The 20,151-nt window shown below is 36.2% G+C and overlaps 1 pseudogene; it reads left to right on the top strand.

The window, feature by feature from the left end:
* The window catches only part of LOC149232717 (uncharacterized), a 187,330-nt pseudogene extending 167,488 nt beyond the window's left edge, over positions 1-19,842 (top strand).
* Positions 19,843-20,151: the final 309 nt, after the last annotated feature.

Here is a 20,151-nt window from a genome sequence, read left to right as displayed (position 1 = left end):
ATATCTTAATAAGATCTTAGAATTTCAAAGTACCTTCCCCTTCTTGACTTACCACCATTTTGGAATATAAAGATGCATTTGATTTTTTTTTTTAATTATTTGGTAAAATAAAAATTATTTATGAAATGTTAAAATTTATTTTGAAGTAAAATTAATTCATAAAATAATAAATTTGCATTAGACACTTGATTGGAATTTAAAATCAATTCTATAAAATGTAGATTTGACCTTGTAAAAACAAAATGACCTCATAATCAATCATTTGACCATGAATAATTCAGGTTAGGAATTAATACATAAATGAAGTAACAAAAGCTCATAATCAATCATTTTTCCAAGCGTAATTGATGGGACCAACCCGTGACTTATGGTTTAATACTAACAGTGATGATTAACACCAATAATTTAATCAACAAATGTGTGATCAGTTTGGTAATCAAAAGCTAGTGTTGATATTTTCAATGTATTGATGGTTGTATTGATTGAACTATACTTTGAGAGGGCAACTATCCTGGCCTCGGGTTTCCTTCCCGCTCTCAGACTAAACACTAAACCTTACGTTGTTACTTTGGCATTTTCATTCTACTTTGTTTGGTGTTGAGAGCTCTGTACACCGGTTCTGTTGGTGACTGTAAATGTTTCGAGCCGATGCTCTGTTTATACCTGACTATAGGTTTCTCTGTTGGTAGGTGTTATAACTATGCTCAGTACTTGTATTTGCATTCTGGTTAGCTTGGCTCTGTCATTTGGTTGTTGGCTTCATTGTGAGGGTTTCTCTACTCTCTCGGTTGTCCGGTGCTCTTCTGGTGTCATTGTCTCTCCTTCGTTCCTTACGCGCTCTGCTGAACTTCTTCAATGGTATTTTCAGCTATCTATGTGATTGTTTCTTCGTTTGACTGGTTTGCAATGTATTGGTTAACGCAGGTTGCGGCCTCGAGAGACCCTTTCCTTTGCGTTCGTTCGGCTCCGGCAAGGTAATGACTCTTTCCTTGTTAAATGCTATCTCCTCAGTTTTTCTTATGTGCTAACAATTGTTGCTCCTCGTGAGCAAGGTTTCTTTCATTGGCCATGACCCAACTATGGGTGCATTCGTCCAACACTAATAGATGAACAAGTACGTCCTCTTGGTGTCTCCTCCCTCACTTAAGTCATTCATTCTTTTGGTCTTCGTTATAACAATGCTAAGGCTCTACTGTGGCTTCCATGCAAGTTGTTGTGGATTTTGGTCGAACTGCTACTCAGCCCTTCCTCCAAATGAAACCGGTAGGGTCGTTCCCTGTTGCAACTTGTTTGGTTTGAGGGTTTCCCAAGTTAATTTCTTCCTTGGTTTAGCCGGTCGATAAGTCAGGAACTAGGGTCTCTGTTGTAGACGTTTGTTAGCTGATGTCAAATAACCTTCGGGCTTAGTTGAATGTAATTTCGTTTGTCCGTCATCGGTCTGTAACTGTTTCAGGGTTATAAACCTGACCCTCGTTTCTTCATTTTACTCCCGGAGGAAGGTTTGCTCGGCCTTAAGGTCACTGGACTTTAGAATTTGTATTTATACAGTCTATATGCAGGTCTTGATACTAAAATACTTTTAAATATGAATGAAAAAAAGATTTCGATGTATAGGGTTACCTTTCTTGCAAATGCATCGCTTTGTGCCTATATTTAATTTATTCTCTGCTACGACTGTTGCGTATTCTTGTATTGTTGTAGTTTGTTGAAGTGGCTGGAACTGTCTCACGTTGATATGGTGTCTCTGCCTGTCTTCGATTTTTGAAACTATGTCTCTGCTTGTCACTTGGTTTTTGGAACTTCGTCACTGTTTATCTGGAAGGATTTCTGGTAAAATATACAGTTTGTCTTTACGTTACAGATGATAGTAATTAGATAAAAATAACAAGTATTGGACAGATGGATTCAAGAATGAAAATGTTTCTCTTTGTATTACTCTTCTGTGCTGGAATGTCGAACCTTTTTCACACTGTGGTACATTCGTTTTGTACTATTACAATACAGTTATTCAAATTGTTTGCAGTTATTTCTTCAGTTACACAGTTGATAACTATCTCACTGTTTTAGTTTTCCTATTCTGTGGAATACATAGATGACATATATCTTTTTGTATTTTATTTTTTAAGTAAATAGCTGTAAAATAAATAAAAGGAAAACAACATTTTGGTTGTAACCACCTTCACCTAACTGTGCTGTCCCTAAATACCTATTAACTGATAATGAAATAAAACAAGTTCCTAACACTATTTTTAATTAGCAAACATAAATGAAATCTAATGATGATGAACCTCTCCTCCTTAGCTGAGATCAAACACCCGGTCATGGTGCCCTTAGCTGGATGCTCCTGCATCAGGCTCCTGGGGTAAGAAAGATTCATGACTCCCGTCCATGAGCTTCTCGACTGAATAACTTGCCTGCTGTATCTGTCTAGCGTTAAGCCATGAACTGTTCGCAATGGGACAGTTGTTCCACTTGACCAAATATTGTAGATATTCTTTCCGCCGAGTTCGCTTGGCCACCTGAGTGTCGAGGATCCTCTCGATCTCAAGGGGCTGAGCGTAAGGCATTTGTCTCATCCAAGTCTCACTCCCTTCCTGTGTGTCCCGTGTAGGCCGTGCTGTACTATCTTCCTTCGGACTGGTAGTATATGGAAACAGGTCTGCCACATTGAATATGGGCGAGATGCCTATTCCTGGTGGCAGCTGTAATTCATAACCATTGGCTGAAAATTTTCGGAGAATTTTGCAGGGACCAATCTTTTTGTATTTCAGTTTGTTGTATGCACCTCTAGGAAAACGTTCCTTTCGCAAATGCACGAGGACTTCATCCCCCACATTAAACTGTACCTCTCGCCATTTTAAATCTGCCCACTGCTTATACTTTTGACTGCTGTCCTGCAACTTCATTTTTACCTGCTTGTGTAGATCATTCATTGCTTTGGCGAAATCTTCCCCATCAGCACTCCATCTTTCCTACTGTCCTAGATCTCGTAACTCATGCACTCTGCGAGGATGCATGCCATATAAGATCTAAAAAGGACCATAACCCATGTTGCGGTTGGGTGAGTCGTTGTAAGTGAACTCCACCTGGGCAAGTACACAATCCCACATTCGTGAATTTTCCCCGATCAAACTTCATAGTAGGTTCCCCAAGCTCTTGTTTACTACCTCTGTTTGCCCGTCGGTCTACAGGTGATAAGCAGAGCTGAAACTCAACTATGTGTCCATATTCTTCCACAAGGTGCACCAGAAGTGCCCTGTAAACTTCACATCCCTGTCAAAAAGAATGGACTTAGGTAGGCCGTGTAGCCTGACAATCTCTGTGAAAAATATGTGGGCCATGTGAGTGGCATTGTTGGTTTTTCTACAAGGGATGAAATGTGCCATCTTTGAAAAGCGGTCTACTACTACCATCACCGAATCATAACCTCGTTACGTCCTCGATAGACCCAAGATGAAGTCCAAGCTGACTGAGTCCCACGGTCTACTCGGAATGGGCAATGGTGTGTAGAGTCCCGTATTCTGACTGTGTCCTTTCGCCAACTGACACACTTTACATCTGGTCACAAATATCTACACATCCCTTCACATTCTTGGCCAATAATAAAAATGGTTGCGCTGTTCTAACGTTTTGTCTATGCCGAAATGCCCGGCTAGACCTCCACCATGCTTCTCCCGAATGATATTCTTTCTCATTGAACAATCAGGAATGCATAACTGTCCCCCTCTAAACAATAGCTTCTCCTGAAAATTATAGTCCAACCATGGAATATGGTTTCTCAACAAAGGATTCTGACAGGCTTCATAAGCCTCTTTGAAATCTGTGTCGGTCTGATACAAGTCTTTCAAATGCTCAAAGCCCAGCACTTGTATCGTACTCTCCTGTAAGAGCAAGGCTCTTCTGCTCAACGCATCTGCCACCTTGTTGGCCTGCTCGCTAATGTGTTTCAACACAAAGGTGAAACTCTGCAAATATTCAACCCACTTAGCATGCTTGTGATTCAACTTATGCTGTTGTATCACGTATTGCAGTGCAGAATTATCAGAAAATAAAACAATCTCACTTCCCAGCAGATAGTGTCTCCAATGCTTTAGTGCTTGGACGACAGCATAGAATTCCTTGTCGTAGGATGAATACTTATGCATGCTCTCATTCAACTTCTTGTTGAAAAATGCAACAGGTTTGTCTTCTTGGCTAAGTACAGCTCCAATGCCCGTACCGCTTGCATCACAGCGAACCTGAAAAAGATTTTTAAAATCTAGCAATCTCAGGATCAGTCTTTCTATGATCTTCTTCTTCAGTAGTTGAAAGCTCTTCTCTGCTACCTCAGTCCAACGAAAAGGATAACTTGCCTTCTTTATAGTGTCCAACATAGTTGCACAGATTTCACTGAAATTCCTTATGAATTTACGATAAAAACCTGCCAGCCCATGAAAACTACTTACCTCAAACAGACTTTTTGGGGATGGCCAATTAATAATTGCTGCAATCTTCTCTGGGTCCATCTTCAACTCGTTTTCTGCAATCACAAAACCCAGATAAACTAGTTCTTTTTGCAAAAAAATGCATTTTTTCAGATTTATCAGCAACTTATTCTGCTTAAATTTTTCCAACATACTTCGAACATGTCGAAAGTGTTCTTCCTTAGTCTTGCTGAAAATTAATATATCATCAAGATACACTATTACAAATTTTCCAATAAACCCTTTCAGCATTTCGTTCATCAGCCGCATAAAGGTACTGGGTACAGTACTCAATCCGAACGGCATTACCAGCCACTCATACAACCCTTCATTGGTCTTGAAGGTTGTCTTCCACTCATCCCCTTCCCTGATTCGAATATGATGATAACCACTCTTCAGATCAATCTTCGAGAAGTATGCTGCCCCGCTCAAGTAGTCCATCATGTCGTCCATCCGTGGCAGTGGAAATCTGTACCTGATGGTAATCTTGTTGATGGCCCTCGAATATGTGCACATTCGCCATTCTCCTCCTTTCTTGGGAGCGAGAACTGTTGGAACTGCACAAGGGCTCAAACTCTCCCTTATCAGCCCTTTATCCAGCAATTCCTACACCTATTTTCTGATTTCCTCATTATCTTTGGGGCTCATCCGGTATGCTGCCTTGTTCGGTAGACTTGCTCCAGGTATAAAGTCAATATGATGACTTATACTTCTCTTAGGAGGCAACTTATCTAGTAAATCGTCCACTACTATATCGCTGAATTCCTGCAGCATTTCCTGAATTTCTACAGGCAAATCAGACACTTCTGTGTGTAACAGCACTATTTTTTCCCTTCTTACAACATAGTTCACTTCACTATCTTCAATCTGCTTCAAAAACTGTTTTCCACCCATTAGTAACACTCTCATCCCACTTGTTTCTGTTGTCTCCTCCTCCTTGATGGGCACAAGTGTGTGCTTGATCCCATCTTTGACAAACTTGTAACAGTTTGTCTTCCCATCATGCACTACCTTCCAATCATACTGCCATGGCCTCCCTAGCAGTATATGACATACGTCCATTGGCATAATATCACAAATAACCTTGTCTTTATACCTACCAATATGGAACTCAACTTCACACTGTTCGTCAACCAACCGTTGATGGACTTTCTGCAACCATGATACCTTATAAGGAGTGGGGTCCTTCAACGGCTTCAAACCCAACATCTCTACCATCTCTGTGGCAACCAGATTATCCGTGCTCCCACTGTCGATAATCAACTTGCAGTGTTTTCCGTGCAACTTACAATCTGTCCAGAATAATGCTTTCCTTTGAGTTTGTTCAGCTGTTTCTTTGGCTGGTTTCAGCAATACTTTATTCAGCACTAAGGCTTCCCCTGTTTCCGACACATTCTCTGCTTCTTGAGGTGGTGCCTCTGCTTCCTCTGGCTATGCAACAAATGCTCCTCTTTGACCAGCTTGTTCCACTTCAGGACATTCAAAAGATCTGTGCCCCCACTTGTGGCACCTATAGCACTGATAGTTAGCTCCTCTACCTCAGCCATTCCCTTTTTCTTGTTGATATGGCCTGCCACCTCTAGTGTTGTCTCCTTTTTCTGTTGTCCCAGAAGTTTTAGAACTGCTGCCCTCTTCACTATTACTGGCAGTTCGTCCTCTGCCATAAGACTGTTCTCTTTATCTGTCGGTTCCTCGTCCTCTTCTAGCATTTTGTTTTCCGGTGATCTTCTCCTTTGCCTTCATGGCACTCTGATACGCTTCCTCTATATTTTTCGAGGAAAGAATGTTAATTTCATCCAATATTTCCAATCTCAGACCATTTACATACCTTGCTATTTTTTTTGGGGTGTCCTCCGTATAACCAGCTCTTAAATTTACCCGATAGAATTCTTCAGTATACTGTCTCACTGTCATCCCTTTTTGATTCAAATTCTGCACTTGCCAAGGCAGTGCAATCTGGTAGTCTTTGGGCAGAAATCTTCCTTTCAACTTGGCCACCATTCTGGACCATTTCTTTATCGACAACTTGTTCATCCTTCTTCTCTCCACTTGGACACTGTCCCACCACAAGGTTGCATGTCCCTTCAGCTTTGTTGTAGTGAACTTAACTCTCTGATCTTCACTGACCTCTTCACACTCGAAATATTTATCCAATTCACTGATCCAGTCCAACAGAACTTATGTGGACAAACTGCCATCATAATTTGGAATTTTTGGTTTAGGCTTGCTACTAGCCAATAAGACCAACCTCAACAATCTCATTTCTGGTCCTTCTTCATCTGATCCATCTGTTGTAACTATGGCTTCTTCTTCGCTATCATCTCCTACTTCTGGATCCCTTCTCCTTCCTGCTTCAACTGTCTCCAAATGGGCGGTAAGGATCCTGATTTCCTCTAGCAATCCTTCCTCTGCTGCTCTCCGAGCACCTCTGCCACGACCTCGTCTTCCAACCTCCATTTCTCAAGAAAACTCCAAACCCTACTCCGATACCACTATGATTGGACCAGCCCGTGACTTATGGTTTAACACTAATAGTGATGATTAACACCAATAATTTAATCAACAAATGCGTGATCAGTTTGGTAACCAAAAGCTAGCACTGATATTTTGGGTGTATTGATGGTTGTATTAATTGAACTGTACGTTGAGAGGACAATTGTCCTAGCCTCGAGTTTCCTTCCCGCTCTTGGACTAAACCCTAACCCTTACGTTGTTACTTCGGCATTTTCGTTCTACTTTGTTTAGTGTTGAGAGCTCTGTCCGCCGGTTCTGCTGGTGACTGTAAATGTTTCAAGCCCGATGCTTTGTTTACGCTCGACTATGGGTTTCTCTGTTAGTAGGTGTTATAACTATGCTCAGTACTTGTATTTGCATTCTGGTTAGCTTGGCTCTGTCATTTGGTTGTCGGCTTCGTTGTGAGGGTTCCTCTGCTCTCTCGGTTGTCCGGTGCTCTTCTGGTGTCATTGTCTCTCCTTCATTCTTTACGCGCTCTACTTAACTTCTTCAATGTTATTTTCAGCTATCTATGTGATTGTTTCTTCGTTTCACTGGTTTGCAATGTATTGGTTAAAGCAGGTTGCGGCCTCGAGAGACCCTTTCCTCTGCGTTCATTTGGATCTGGCAAGGTAATGACTCTTTCTCTATTAAATGTTATCTCCTCAGTTTTTCTTATGTGCTAACAATTGCTGCTCCTCGTGAGCAGGGTTTCTTTCATTGGCCATGACCTAACTGTGAGTGCATTTGTCCAGCGCTAACAGATGAACTGGTAAGTCCTCTTGGGGTCTCCTCCCTCACTTCAGTCGTTCATTCTTTTGGTCTTCGTTATAACAATGCTAATGCTCTACTGTGGCTTCCATGCAGGTTGTTGTGGCTTCTGGTCAGACTGCTACTCAACCCTTCCTCCAAACGAAACCGGTAGGGTCGTTCCCTGTTGCAACTTGTTTGGTTTGAGGGTTTCCCAAGTTAATTTCTTCCTTGGTTTAGCCAGTCGATAGGTCAGGAACTATGGTCTCTGTCGTAGACATTTGTTAGTTGATGTCGAATAACCTTCGGGCTCAGTTGAATGTAATTTTGTTTGTCCTTTGTTGGTCTGTCGCTGTTTCAGGGTTATAACCCTGACCCTTGCTTCTTTGTTTTACTCCCGGAGGAGGGTTTGCTCGGCCTTAGGGTCGTTGGACTTTAGAATTTGTATTTATACAGTCTCTATGCAGGTCTTGATACTGAAATACTTTTAAAGATGAATGAAAAAAAAGATTTCGATGTACAAGGTTACCTTTCTTGCAAATGCATCACTCTGTGATTGTATTTAACTTATTATATGCTACGACTGTTGTGTATTATTATATTGTTGTAGTTTGTTGAAGTGGTTGGAACTGTCTGCTCAGTCTTGCGTTGATATGGTGTCTCTGCCTATCTTCGAATTTTGAAACTATGTCTCTGCTTGTCACTTGGTTTATGGAACTTCATCACTATTTATCTGGAAGGATTTCTGGTAAAATATACAGTTTGTCTTTACGTTACAGAGAATAGTAATTAGATAAAAAAAATAACAAGTATTCGGCAGATGGATTCAAAAATGAAAATGCTTCTCTTTGTATTACTCTTATGTGCTGGAATGTCGAACATTAATGTCAAACATTTTTCCCACTGTGGTACATTCGTTTTGTATTATTACAATACAGTTATTCAAACTGTTTGCATTTGTTTTGTATTATTACAATACAGTTATTCAAACTGTTTGCAGTGGTTTCTTCAGTTACACAATTGATAACTATCTCATTGTTTTAATTTTCCGTAGAATACATAGATGACATATATCTTTTTGTATTTTTTTCTTAAGTAAATCGCTGTAAAATAAATAAAAAGAAAACAACATTGTCGCTCTAACCACCTTCACCTAACTGTGTTGTCCCTAAAACAAGTTCCTAACACTATTTTTAATTAGCAAACATAAATGAAATCTAATGATGATGAACCTCTCCTCCTTAGCTGAGATCAAACACCCAATTATAGTGCCCTTAGTTGCCCTTAGCTGGATGATCCTGCATCAATAATTGAAGGTAGGTATGAACACATACATTTATTAACAAAAACTCATTTCTGGATCAAGGTAGTGAGTGCTTTAACGTATGTGGAATTTTGGTACGGTACATGCATGGTACGGTACGGTAGGCGCATGTTTTTTAAACCTAACGTGATTGTAATGGCACGAGAAAGAGCTGGACAGGTTTCACAACATATATTTATTTATCTGCACATATTATCTCAAATCCACGCGGTTTACTTTCCTATATTGCCTCGCGTGATCGACGACGCCAAGTCAGTCGCCTCTGCTACCACTATAAATCTTAATTTCAGTTCCCTCACCGTTGCAATGTCCGCACAAAATAGCCGTCATTCCCGTCTTTGCAAATTCTGCGTCGACATTCCTTGAGCACAGGTCGACTGACAAATCAAATCAACCAGGGAGGCAGTTGCCATATCCCCAAAAATCTTCGAACTCTTCTGTATCATGGGTGCCAAGTGTAGTTCTAGTTGCTTCAGCTCTGCCATTTCAGTGAGTCACGTAAAATCGAAGTTTGTACTGAAAACCAAGACGAGGCTGCCGTGAAAAGGCCCGATCACCGGTCGTGGATTCGAGCTGCCAAGGACTTTAGGTTCCCAAAGGTAAGACTTCTTTTTTTAGCACATATCAGCGGTTACTAATATCCAATGTTAAATAATCCAATGTATTTAACCGCGAGGAATGTGTGGCTAACATTCTCCAGCTGCTATTTTTGGCTGCCTGGAATTTGCTTTTCACTGAAATGGACCGAAGGTTTCACGAGACCCTATTCAAAGAAGTCATACAAAAGATACCAAAACGCCAGTAATCGAGCAGACCAAAGCGCAAGATCAGATCCTGCAGAAAAAGGAAGTAGCAGACTCGATTCCGGGACCAATCGAGCACTTATCTAAGTCCAGTGGCACCTCCATTGCAGTGGATTCTAAGAGCAGTAAACTGTCGAAATTTCCTAATTTTCATAGGAAAGTGAGTTCTCATGCTACCAAACGTCAGGGGATCAAATCCACTACCCTCTCATAGCTTCTGCACCCCGGTTAAGAATCTTTATGGTTAAGAATTTCTATAGTTAAGAAAGGTTATTTAAGAATAAGAATTCCCATGGTTAAAAATCTTGATCTATATTTATAGACATATTTAACTTATATATTAATTTTTTTATAATTAATAATAATTTAAAATAAAATTACAATTCAGATGATTTTTATGATTTTTTAAAATTTTGACAAAATAATGAAATATTTTTCAATGCTTATTATAAATTGATGCCTATCAAAATATACAAACCTTTTAATTTATATACTCGTGTTAGTTATAACATTCATTCAAATAATACCTTTCTAAAATTATATATTTAATTTTATTAAACCTAAAAACCTCTTTATAATTTTATTATTAATTAATTAAATTTAAATATATTTTAAAATTTAAATTTGTTATATTATAAAACAATAAATATAATAACATTATTATTTCAATAAAAATAATGAAAATTTCTTATAAATTTGATTATCCAAAAGATTATGCTTGTATCATATCTCTACTATCATTAATGGTAAAGATTTATTTTAATTTTATTGAATTTTAAGATAGGAGATTAAATTGTAATCAAGATAATATTTGGGTTAAAGGTAAATATTACTTAAAACAACATAACTATTTTGATATAGTTTCAACCATATACTATATTAAGGTTAAATATTACTTGAAATCATATAATTTTATTGTTGTAATGTCAATCATGACAATCTTTTTGAAAATACTATATATTAAGACCTAAAATTATGTGTTATTGGCTAAGAGCACATTTTGTTTATATAAAAAGAAACATGTCAATGTATAAGAATAAAATTAAAGAAGTAAACAATAAATTAATAATAATAGAACATATATGGAAATCACATCAATCATGACACATACTCATCTTGGAAACCTTAAATCAGAAAACCAAAAAGTATTAGATATATTACTTTTGGACAAAAGGAACCTTAAAATGGATTATCCAAAACCTATTTATAGGGTTAATTGCATGTAATACTATGGAAAACATACCATCATCACCAATGTCATGTGCCCCAAAACCAAGATGTAGATTACACTCGTTTGACTTTATCCCCTTTTCAAACTTGAATTGGGGAAATTCTTTGAATTGAATTTGAAAAACTTGCATGCCCCCTATCACTCTAGACATTACCATGGGTATGCATATCTGGCTAGGTTTTACAATCATCTGCTCATTTATATGGAGTTAAAAATGTTCCATCTTTAAAGTGTGTGTGTGTGTGCACGTGCATGCGTATGTGTATTTGTTATTACCTCTACGCTTATGCTGCCATTCTGACATTATCACCTTCTCACACAAGGTGCTCTCCTCATGCCACCAAAATCTCTAGTTGTAGACAACTTCAGCTCAACCTCGATCTCCATTTGTAGCTTTGGTAGTTGTTATTTGTGTACTCAAAATTTCCTACGAGAGACTCTCTCTCTCACACTTAAAATTGATCCTCTGGTAGTTGTGTCATGTGGCACTCCATATGCTTTAGTGCCAACATTAGACCACTCACCTCAAAGAGTTTAGATTAACCCTTGTTATGATACCACTAAAATGTGAGAGATAAATGATATGCTAGAGATAAACAATTAATAAACTTAAACTAGAAACATATAAATCACATATAGGATTTATCTAGGAAAATATGAACTAGGGGAAATCCAACCATGAAGCTTTAATTACATCTTGGCCAAATATAGCCACATTACTAGCTGAGTGATCCCAATACTTTCTCCCTTCTTGCCAGCTTACAATGGAGTATTCTAAGCCTATTTATAGTCTTCATTACATGCAATATCATGGATCAATACAATGGGTCACTAATACCATCTACCTAAAAACCATGTATTGTAGACCAAACAACTTTGGCTATATGACTAAGTCAAGTTTACCTAACAATCTCTCCTTTAAATTGACTTAGGGGAATTCTTAAAACCCAAGTTAGGAAACTCACATGCCTTCCCCCCTACCATCACCCTAGATTATTGGGAAAAATACCGAGAGGGGGGAAGGGTTAGCTGAATCAATATTTTTTTCACGTAGACTTCAATTTCAAATTCAAAGAAGTGTATGCTATTGTTATTCATGTGTATGCGCCTTCAGTGAATTAAAACTCTATGTGCAAATTACTAATTTTTCATAAATTTCATCAGTTATTTCACTTAACCATTGCATCATTATTTCTTTAGTCATTCATGATGCAGTAACCATGAGTAGTAAAGAGTATATCAACCATAATAGATAAGAAACACATCAACACATAAGCACATCAAGATTTTAGTTGGAAACCCAATGTGGGAGAAAACCATTGTTGTTGTCGTCTCACTATTCTTCCTTTATTATAAAGAAATTATTTTTAGAATTTTGTACTAGCACAGACTCTTGCTAGCATGCAGGCTCCTACTTGTAGGAGGATACAACCTCCACTTGTTCTCTAGCTCCTACTGGAAGGGAGCTACAACCCCTAATCAAGTTTATCGGCTCCTACCAGAAGGAAGCTCCAATTCCCTAATTGAAGGTTATGATCCTCAACACCTCATGGACCACATTTCATAATATTTTACACTAGATCCACCCATCTCAATCAACCATCAAAACATGCAGACCATTTTCATCAAATTTTCAAACTAGACCCACACCCAACATTATCCTCAATACCAATTAACCATTCTGAAACCAAATATTGAATACTAAACTAATGAATACCAATATTGAATCACTATAACCATATCATACTAATATACCAATCCATAACTAAATCAATCCACTGAATAAACTCAAAGTCAATAACCAATCATCAATCTACACTATCAAACAACAACCATTCGATCAAGACATCCTTGACAATTAGTAGTGAATAATACATAACTAATTAATTTTCATCACCAAGAAACATTCTAAACCATAGAACATATACGCGACTATCATTAAATAGATTCGCGCATATACATGCTTCTTATGCATAAAACCTTCGTACATATCTCAAAACAAATTTTCACTAATCTTTGACAGCAAACCATATATCACTAAAACTTTGTCAAGCTTTGTTAATCATTACCAATAACAAAGAGGACCACACTTATCAACAGACAACATCATTAATCAAACCACATTTACTTCTACATTATATGTGGCTATTCTGAAGCATATCCACATATGTACACAACACTCCATAAAACATACAATGTACATATCTTAACACACATCAAACCCTTTTCACAGGCATTATTTTTGTCTTGCATACAGACTCTGTCAAAAACATATACCTTTACACATACATCTAGATCAGAGTTATATTATAACCACAAATCTTGCATTGTTAGCAATTCAAACATTTTGCAACAAGTAAATTAATCAAGTGTTTATTTCAACACGTCTTCAAATCTCTCATATCTTAGCCTTCTCCTTGCTCCCTAGTGCACACATGTTCTAGATCAGATCACACATGAATGCTCCATTACATTGCAGACTTAACTCCTTGATCTCCTTCTCCTTATATAGTTATTTTCATTGCCAATACCATAGGAAAATCCCTTGGTAATGTTGTATATAATTATTGACAGGATCAAATAGACGTTGCCAACACAATACTATGGGTAATTACCATGGGAATAACTCTTGGTTCTCTATTTTCCATGGTTAGGATTATGTATGTGACTTTCATTCATTAAACTTGCATATGTACTTGACTCTTCTTTACAGGGGTCATGAATACTTTTCAAACATCACATTTTCATGTTTTCTCAAAGTAAACCTGTGGCAAGATTGTCAACACACTTCCTCATCTTTGCAATACATGTACCAATATTCTAGTCATTTGCAGTAGTCTCATAATCATAATATTATAACCAGGTTTACATCAAGGACACATTTTCATATATGACCTCTCCTATAACCAATGACTCTATGATCCCATGTTTACATCAATCACCCAAAATGGTGTTACATACATGACATGACTTGATCCCAATAACCCATATATGACTGAATTTTACAATGTTTGCAATATGGGGTTTTTCATGGCCTGTTCATCAAAATACATACATGAGATTAATACATGGTATCCATAGATACTCTCCATAGCAGCAATGGATATATATACATATATATTTGCAGCAGTAATGAAGACTGAGCAATAACATATGAGAATGCATAGAACTGGGTTAGTAATCATAAGAGTGTCTATGATCATCAACAATGAGAATTTCATATCATTTATTCCCTTCATCAATAACAACAATAATGTGGCATCATCAATAGCTTAAAAATATATAAACCAAAGCATATTGACAAAATCATATGGATATCCTTCTTATCAATAAAGATGATGATAAACAATGAATAATGCAAGAAGATAGATATGAAGCAATAATATGAACTCATTATAGTCAACATCATGTAATAAGGAGTGCCCATAATGCCAACAATGAGCCATTACAACTACAGAAGATTCTCCCCCTAAAGATGTGCTAACTTTTTATCACCATAGCACGTACACACATGCGTGCACACACACACACCACACACACACACACACAAAGATATATACCAAAAATTCATTTGCTTGAACCAACAAGTAAAGAATGATATAATGCTCACATTTGATTAGCCATCTTCCATGTAGCTTCATTGGGCCCAAAGTGCTTCCACGGCACCTTAACTTGCTCTATTTCTATGTTCGGGAGAACGATTTGTTTCCTATGCAATATGCAATATGGCTCTGGTTGGAACTCTTCCTCTAGTTCCACCTGCAATACAGACCAATCAATCACATGATCAACATCTTTTACATATCTCTTAAGCAACAAAACATGTAAAACATCATGGACTTTGACCAATTGCAGAAAATAAATTCTGTAGGCCACTTGTCCAATCATATCAAGGATCTCAGAAGGCCCGCAATATCGAGGTTCCAACTTGGAACATGACCCAATCCTCAAGGAGATATTCTTGGGCTTGATGCACAAGTACACATGCTTGCCAACCTGAAACTCTTGAATTCTCTATGTTGATCCGCATAAATCTTCTTCCTGTCATGTGCTACCATCAAATTCCTTTTAATAACCTACATCTCCAAGTATCTAGGTATGGAAAGGGTGTACACCTAGGTCCAAGCCCGTATATTCCCTAGGTCATATGTTAAATGGTTAGTGTATACATTTGATAGAAATTGCAACTACTCAAGATTTCAAACTAAAAAACAAGAGACACAATTCCACTCTACTAATATCTGAAATGGAAATCACAATTTAGAACAAAATGCATAAACATGGAATAAGAAAAACCACAAATACACAGTGATTTCTAGGGGACCCAACTATGAAAAAAAACCCCTCAAGCCTCTTTTCATTAATAAATTGAATAGAGAAACTATTACAATTACTAGATCCAGCTCTAAGCTCAACCCACAAAAGAATAATTGTTCTCTCTGTTTAATGAGAAACTTTAGCCAACACTTAGCCAATTATTTTCTCACCGAGCCTTCTATTTCCTTGCATAAATATGAACAAATTCGAGCTCCTAAACAATAGGGAAGTCCCTATTTCCTTGTGCAATTACCAAGGTATTGCTCTCCTGATTGCATGCAACAACTGTACACTCAACTAGTATACAACCCATGTTACACTAGCCTTTGTCTCCTCCACTTCAAATGAAAAATTCGAATTCCATGCACGCATGAGCTATTTTGAATTGATTGGTTAGTTAACTGACAGATCTCTGAGTTAGACTGTTATCCCATTGCACAACTGACTCTATCAATAGTTAGAGGTCAGTTGACTAAATACATGCATGACTAAACTGCAAGCCCACTAACTCGAATTTACTAAGCTAACTGAGTGATAAGATCCATGTCACACTAGTTAACTTCCTCCAAGTTCTCTTGCTGATGTGGAAATTTGATTTACTCAATTTGACTAAGGCTAAGGTCAAATTGAGCCTTTCTTGCTACATTTTTTAATAGTGGACCCTACCTTGGATTAACCTCACATTCACTTCAGGGCTATTGGGGATCCTGATATGATAGATGATTCCATAAAAGTGCATTCCTAGATCCAGTTAAGGCCTGATGCACTTGCAGAGTAGGGGAACATTAGTGGACCTCATGTTGTGTTGATGTGGTAGTGCCATAGGGGGAAGATAGGGACCGTGTGATTCCACATGAAAGAATAATGATGATGTGGCCAAATTTAAATTGGTAAACTTATGATGGGTATACATTTCAATCTAGGATTCAGGTTGAGGTGAAATTTATATTACTAGAAATATTTTGACAAGATGAAGGTAATGGTGGTGTTTGTTTTGAGATTATAAGTCTTTGGGAAAAAGACATTGTCTGACTCCATCTTCATAGTAGCCCTTAGAGATTATGTCAAAGAAAACTGGTAACACCTCCCACAACCCAAGATAAGACAACGGGGTGGGAAGGTATATTACAGAGTGGTATCATAGCTTAGGTTTAACACTAGACATGAAGAGGGTCATGTACAAAATTTAATACAATAATTTAATTATTGCATATGATAAGTTTCTTTGGATTTACAATTGATGTGGTTGCTCACCTTGATAGAATGTTGATATGTCATAATTGAATTGGGTTTTCATTATGTGAACAACTTTAGATCAACATGCTTAGTGCTGACATGCGAAAGCAATAAACTACTATATTCATGTCACTTTTAACTCAGAATTGTGTGCGTGTGACAAAACAAAGAGAGAGATAAGAAGACACAAATTCTAGCAAGAAATAGACAATTGAGCAATAGAATGGTACAATATAGCACAAATAGATCTCATCATAATCAGGAAGAGGAATCAGTTGGGAAGAGGTCAAAGGAAAATTCTCCTTATTGGATGGATACTCTTAAGAGATTGAGCCTAGTTGAATTGAGAATTTGTAAGGTGGACATTTAAAATATTTTCAGATCACAAGAAAAGCAAACACAAGTGAATTCAGTGGTTTTGTTGAGCTTATCACATCTGCAAAGGAAAAATAAACATGAGATTGGTGCCAAATATCCAGGCAAGCACAAATACAAGCAAAGACTATATGAAGTGTTGTCATATTTTCTTTGTACTTATCTAAAACATTACTCTTGCAACCTGCTACAATTCTAAATCATAGTACATCGCTTCTCTCTGCACTATTATTAGTTCTTATTACTCCATTTTTTCTTCATCTTCCTTCATGGTTGTAATCTCCCCTCTTCTACAATTTCAAAGTGTTTGCCAAAACAATTTTTTATATAGTTTTTTCATTCATATCCTTTGGTATACTACTTATTTCTTCTTAGATCTACTTTTGAACCATCTCCACCTCAACCTTCTTTTCCAAAATATTCACTTTGCAATCTTCTTCAAATTTTCCTAACTAGTCCATGATTGCATTAGTTTAGACATTTACAACTTCTTTGCTCCGTTCATAACTAGTCCATCATTTGCATTAGTTTAAGTCACACCTTCAATAACTACTGCATTTTTATGAACACATCAGCTTTGTGTTCATCTTTTATATCCTCATCTTCTAGCGTATTATATATCTCATTGTTAACATTTCTTCTAAAATTTTGTTGCCAATATGCAAACCAACCATTGCACCTTCTTCTTTATTTTTGTTGCCATTATTAATTTCAACAACTTCTTTTACATTCTCCTCCTATTTCATTGTGCAATCATCAATACATGGTCCAGAACTACAACACAATTAAAATTCAAAATTTTAAATTCATATATCACAAAAGGGACCTTCAATAATAGTGGTTCTCACATCACTATGCTTGGATTTCCAACCTCACTTGCACACAGCTTGCTAAAGGTCCACGTTTTGTCTCCTCTTTAGGCTTGCATTGCACCACATGTTGTACATTCTTCATTATCTCTACCTAAATATGAAGATATTCTTCATCCTCTATTTGATTCATTTGTCATTGATGTCTCTCATCACCCGATTAATTCAACTCTTTTGGGTTCTTCATTGCTTTAATTTTTGTTGCTTCTCTTCTCTTTTGAGTTCCACTTAATAATTTCTTCCCAACTTCTAATAAAAATTTATATATCTCGAGTAAGCACCTTTTCCCATTCTTTTCATTATCTCTAGCCATTCTCTTCGGATTCCTATTGTGTTGAGATTTATATAAGGATGCCACTTGTGTAAACATCTTATACAATTCTCTTCTCACATTGTGATTATTAGTGCAATGTTTTCCAATCCGTGAGTTTCTCCCTGAGCCAATAATACAATCTTTACAATCTCCTTTTTACATGCTTCTCAACACCACACTATTACAATCTCTCACAACTTCTCTCCAACATGAGTTGTTTATGCCTCTATTTTTCTTCTCACAATTCTTATGTTTATCTAACTATCCTTCATTATGCCTCTATTTTTCTCCTCACAATTCTTATGTTTATCTAACTATCCTCCTTTCTTTGTGTTATCCAAATTATGGAAATCCTTTTCCATCAAATTTCTAAAATTTTTCCTTTAAAAATATTCTACAAAAATAAATAAAATCAATTTTCCTTAACTTTCAAATTTCTGCTATAATAAAAATACATTCTCTTTAACTATTCTCCCAAAAAAAGTCCATTTCACTAGAATCATCTTCACCAACAATGCATTCATTATAACTTGATTTGATACCTACAATTATGTAAACTAGAATGTTCAAAAATAAAAGCAAATGCAACAAACAATAACCAGAAACAATTCTAATTTAAATTTAACAAGATAAATACACACCAATTTTTCCATTATTATTAAAATCATAAAAGATTTAAATATTAACTCATTGTAATAATAAAAAAAAATATTATACTACATTCTAACGCACACTTTTAAATGATCAAGATCATATAACACAATTTAAACACGAGAGCCATAAAAACTTTTATATATATTTAAATTTTAAACTATGATAATTGAGTTCTAATCCATGAAACGCCTCCCTATTTAAATTTTAAACTATTTAGTAATGATAATTGAATAACCATTCATAAAACTCTTACCTATTTAAATTTTAAACTATTTAATCATGATAATTGAGTTCTAATTATCTTAATCTCTTAAAGTAAGTCGAGCATTTATTTCATTAATCTTACTTTCACAGAACCATGAATCACGTGTCCAACTCTAAGGTGCAAGCATCACAAAATTTTGTGGCTTGAATAGTCAAATTTTTGAAAGAAGAAGAAAGTAATCTTTAAATTTAATATTTTTTAATATAAGATTACGTTGTTAATTAAATATATTTTAGAAAGTTAGAAAAATATTATTATCATTTAATTTTTACCAATGATATTTTAAATTCATAATGAATATAATTTCTAATACTTTGAAAATTACCAAAAATATATTTATTCTAAAAATATAAAATTATTTTCTATATCCGGATAAGTGTATCTTGTAACGTAACTATGAACTTGTTTTGAAAGGATCCAAATGACGTATTCGGTCCATAGGAAGTCATAGCCCAGGCGTGAATAGAACTACAGGAAATTTCCAGCCTAAGCAGATTAATAGGGGGGCAGAAAGAAAGGGAACTGTTACACGGGACGCCAGGAAAGAGGGTGTAGGATATAGTATGGCTATAAATTTATGTGTCTTAATTATAATTATGGCATGCTTGATAGTGTTCTCAAACAGGGTTTTAGCCGTTTTATGTACTTCTATAGGGTGGTATTTACTTCCCACCCTACTGGAAAGAAATAGATCAAGCCAGCAGCAGCAGTTGTACGCGTTAACAGAAGCAGATCAGATTAAATGTTAAAACGCATTGGCGAGAAAATGCTGTTTTTTAATGTGTTTTTAAATATATAAACAAATTTAATTTCATTGAAAAATTCATCGAAATTTTATAATTTTAATAAGGAATTTTGATTATTCAATCATAAAAAATAAACAGAATAAAAAGCTAAGTATCAAGTTGGAAAAAAAATGAAAATTTACTCTACTCATAACATCTATTAAGACCAATATAATTTATGAGTTAAACATAATATAATAATATTAATAATATTTTAAAATTTTATACAAAATTTATAAGTAATATGGTTAAACATAATATAATAATATTTTA

This window comes from Pinus tabuliformis, chromosome J (genome assembly GCF_031772625.1).
Source record: "Pinus tabuliformis cultivar Carrire ecotype Pingquan chromosome J, CPIR1, whole genome shotgun sequence".
Classification (NCBI taxonomy): domain Eukaryota; kingdom Viridiplantae; phylum Streptophyta; class Pinopsida; order Pinales; family Pinaceae; genus Pinus; species Pinus tabuliformis.
The sequence above is the reverse complement of the archived record's forward strand: the minus strand, read 5'-3'. Positions and strand labels throughout refer to the sequence as shown.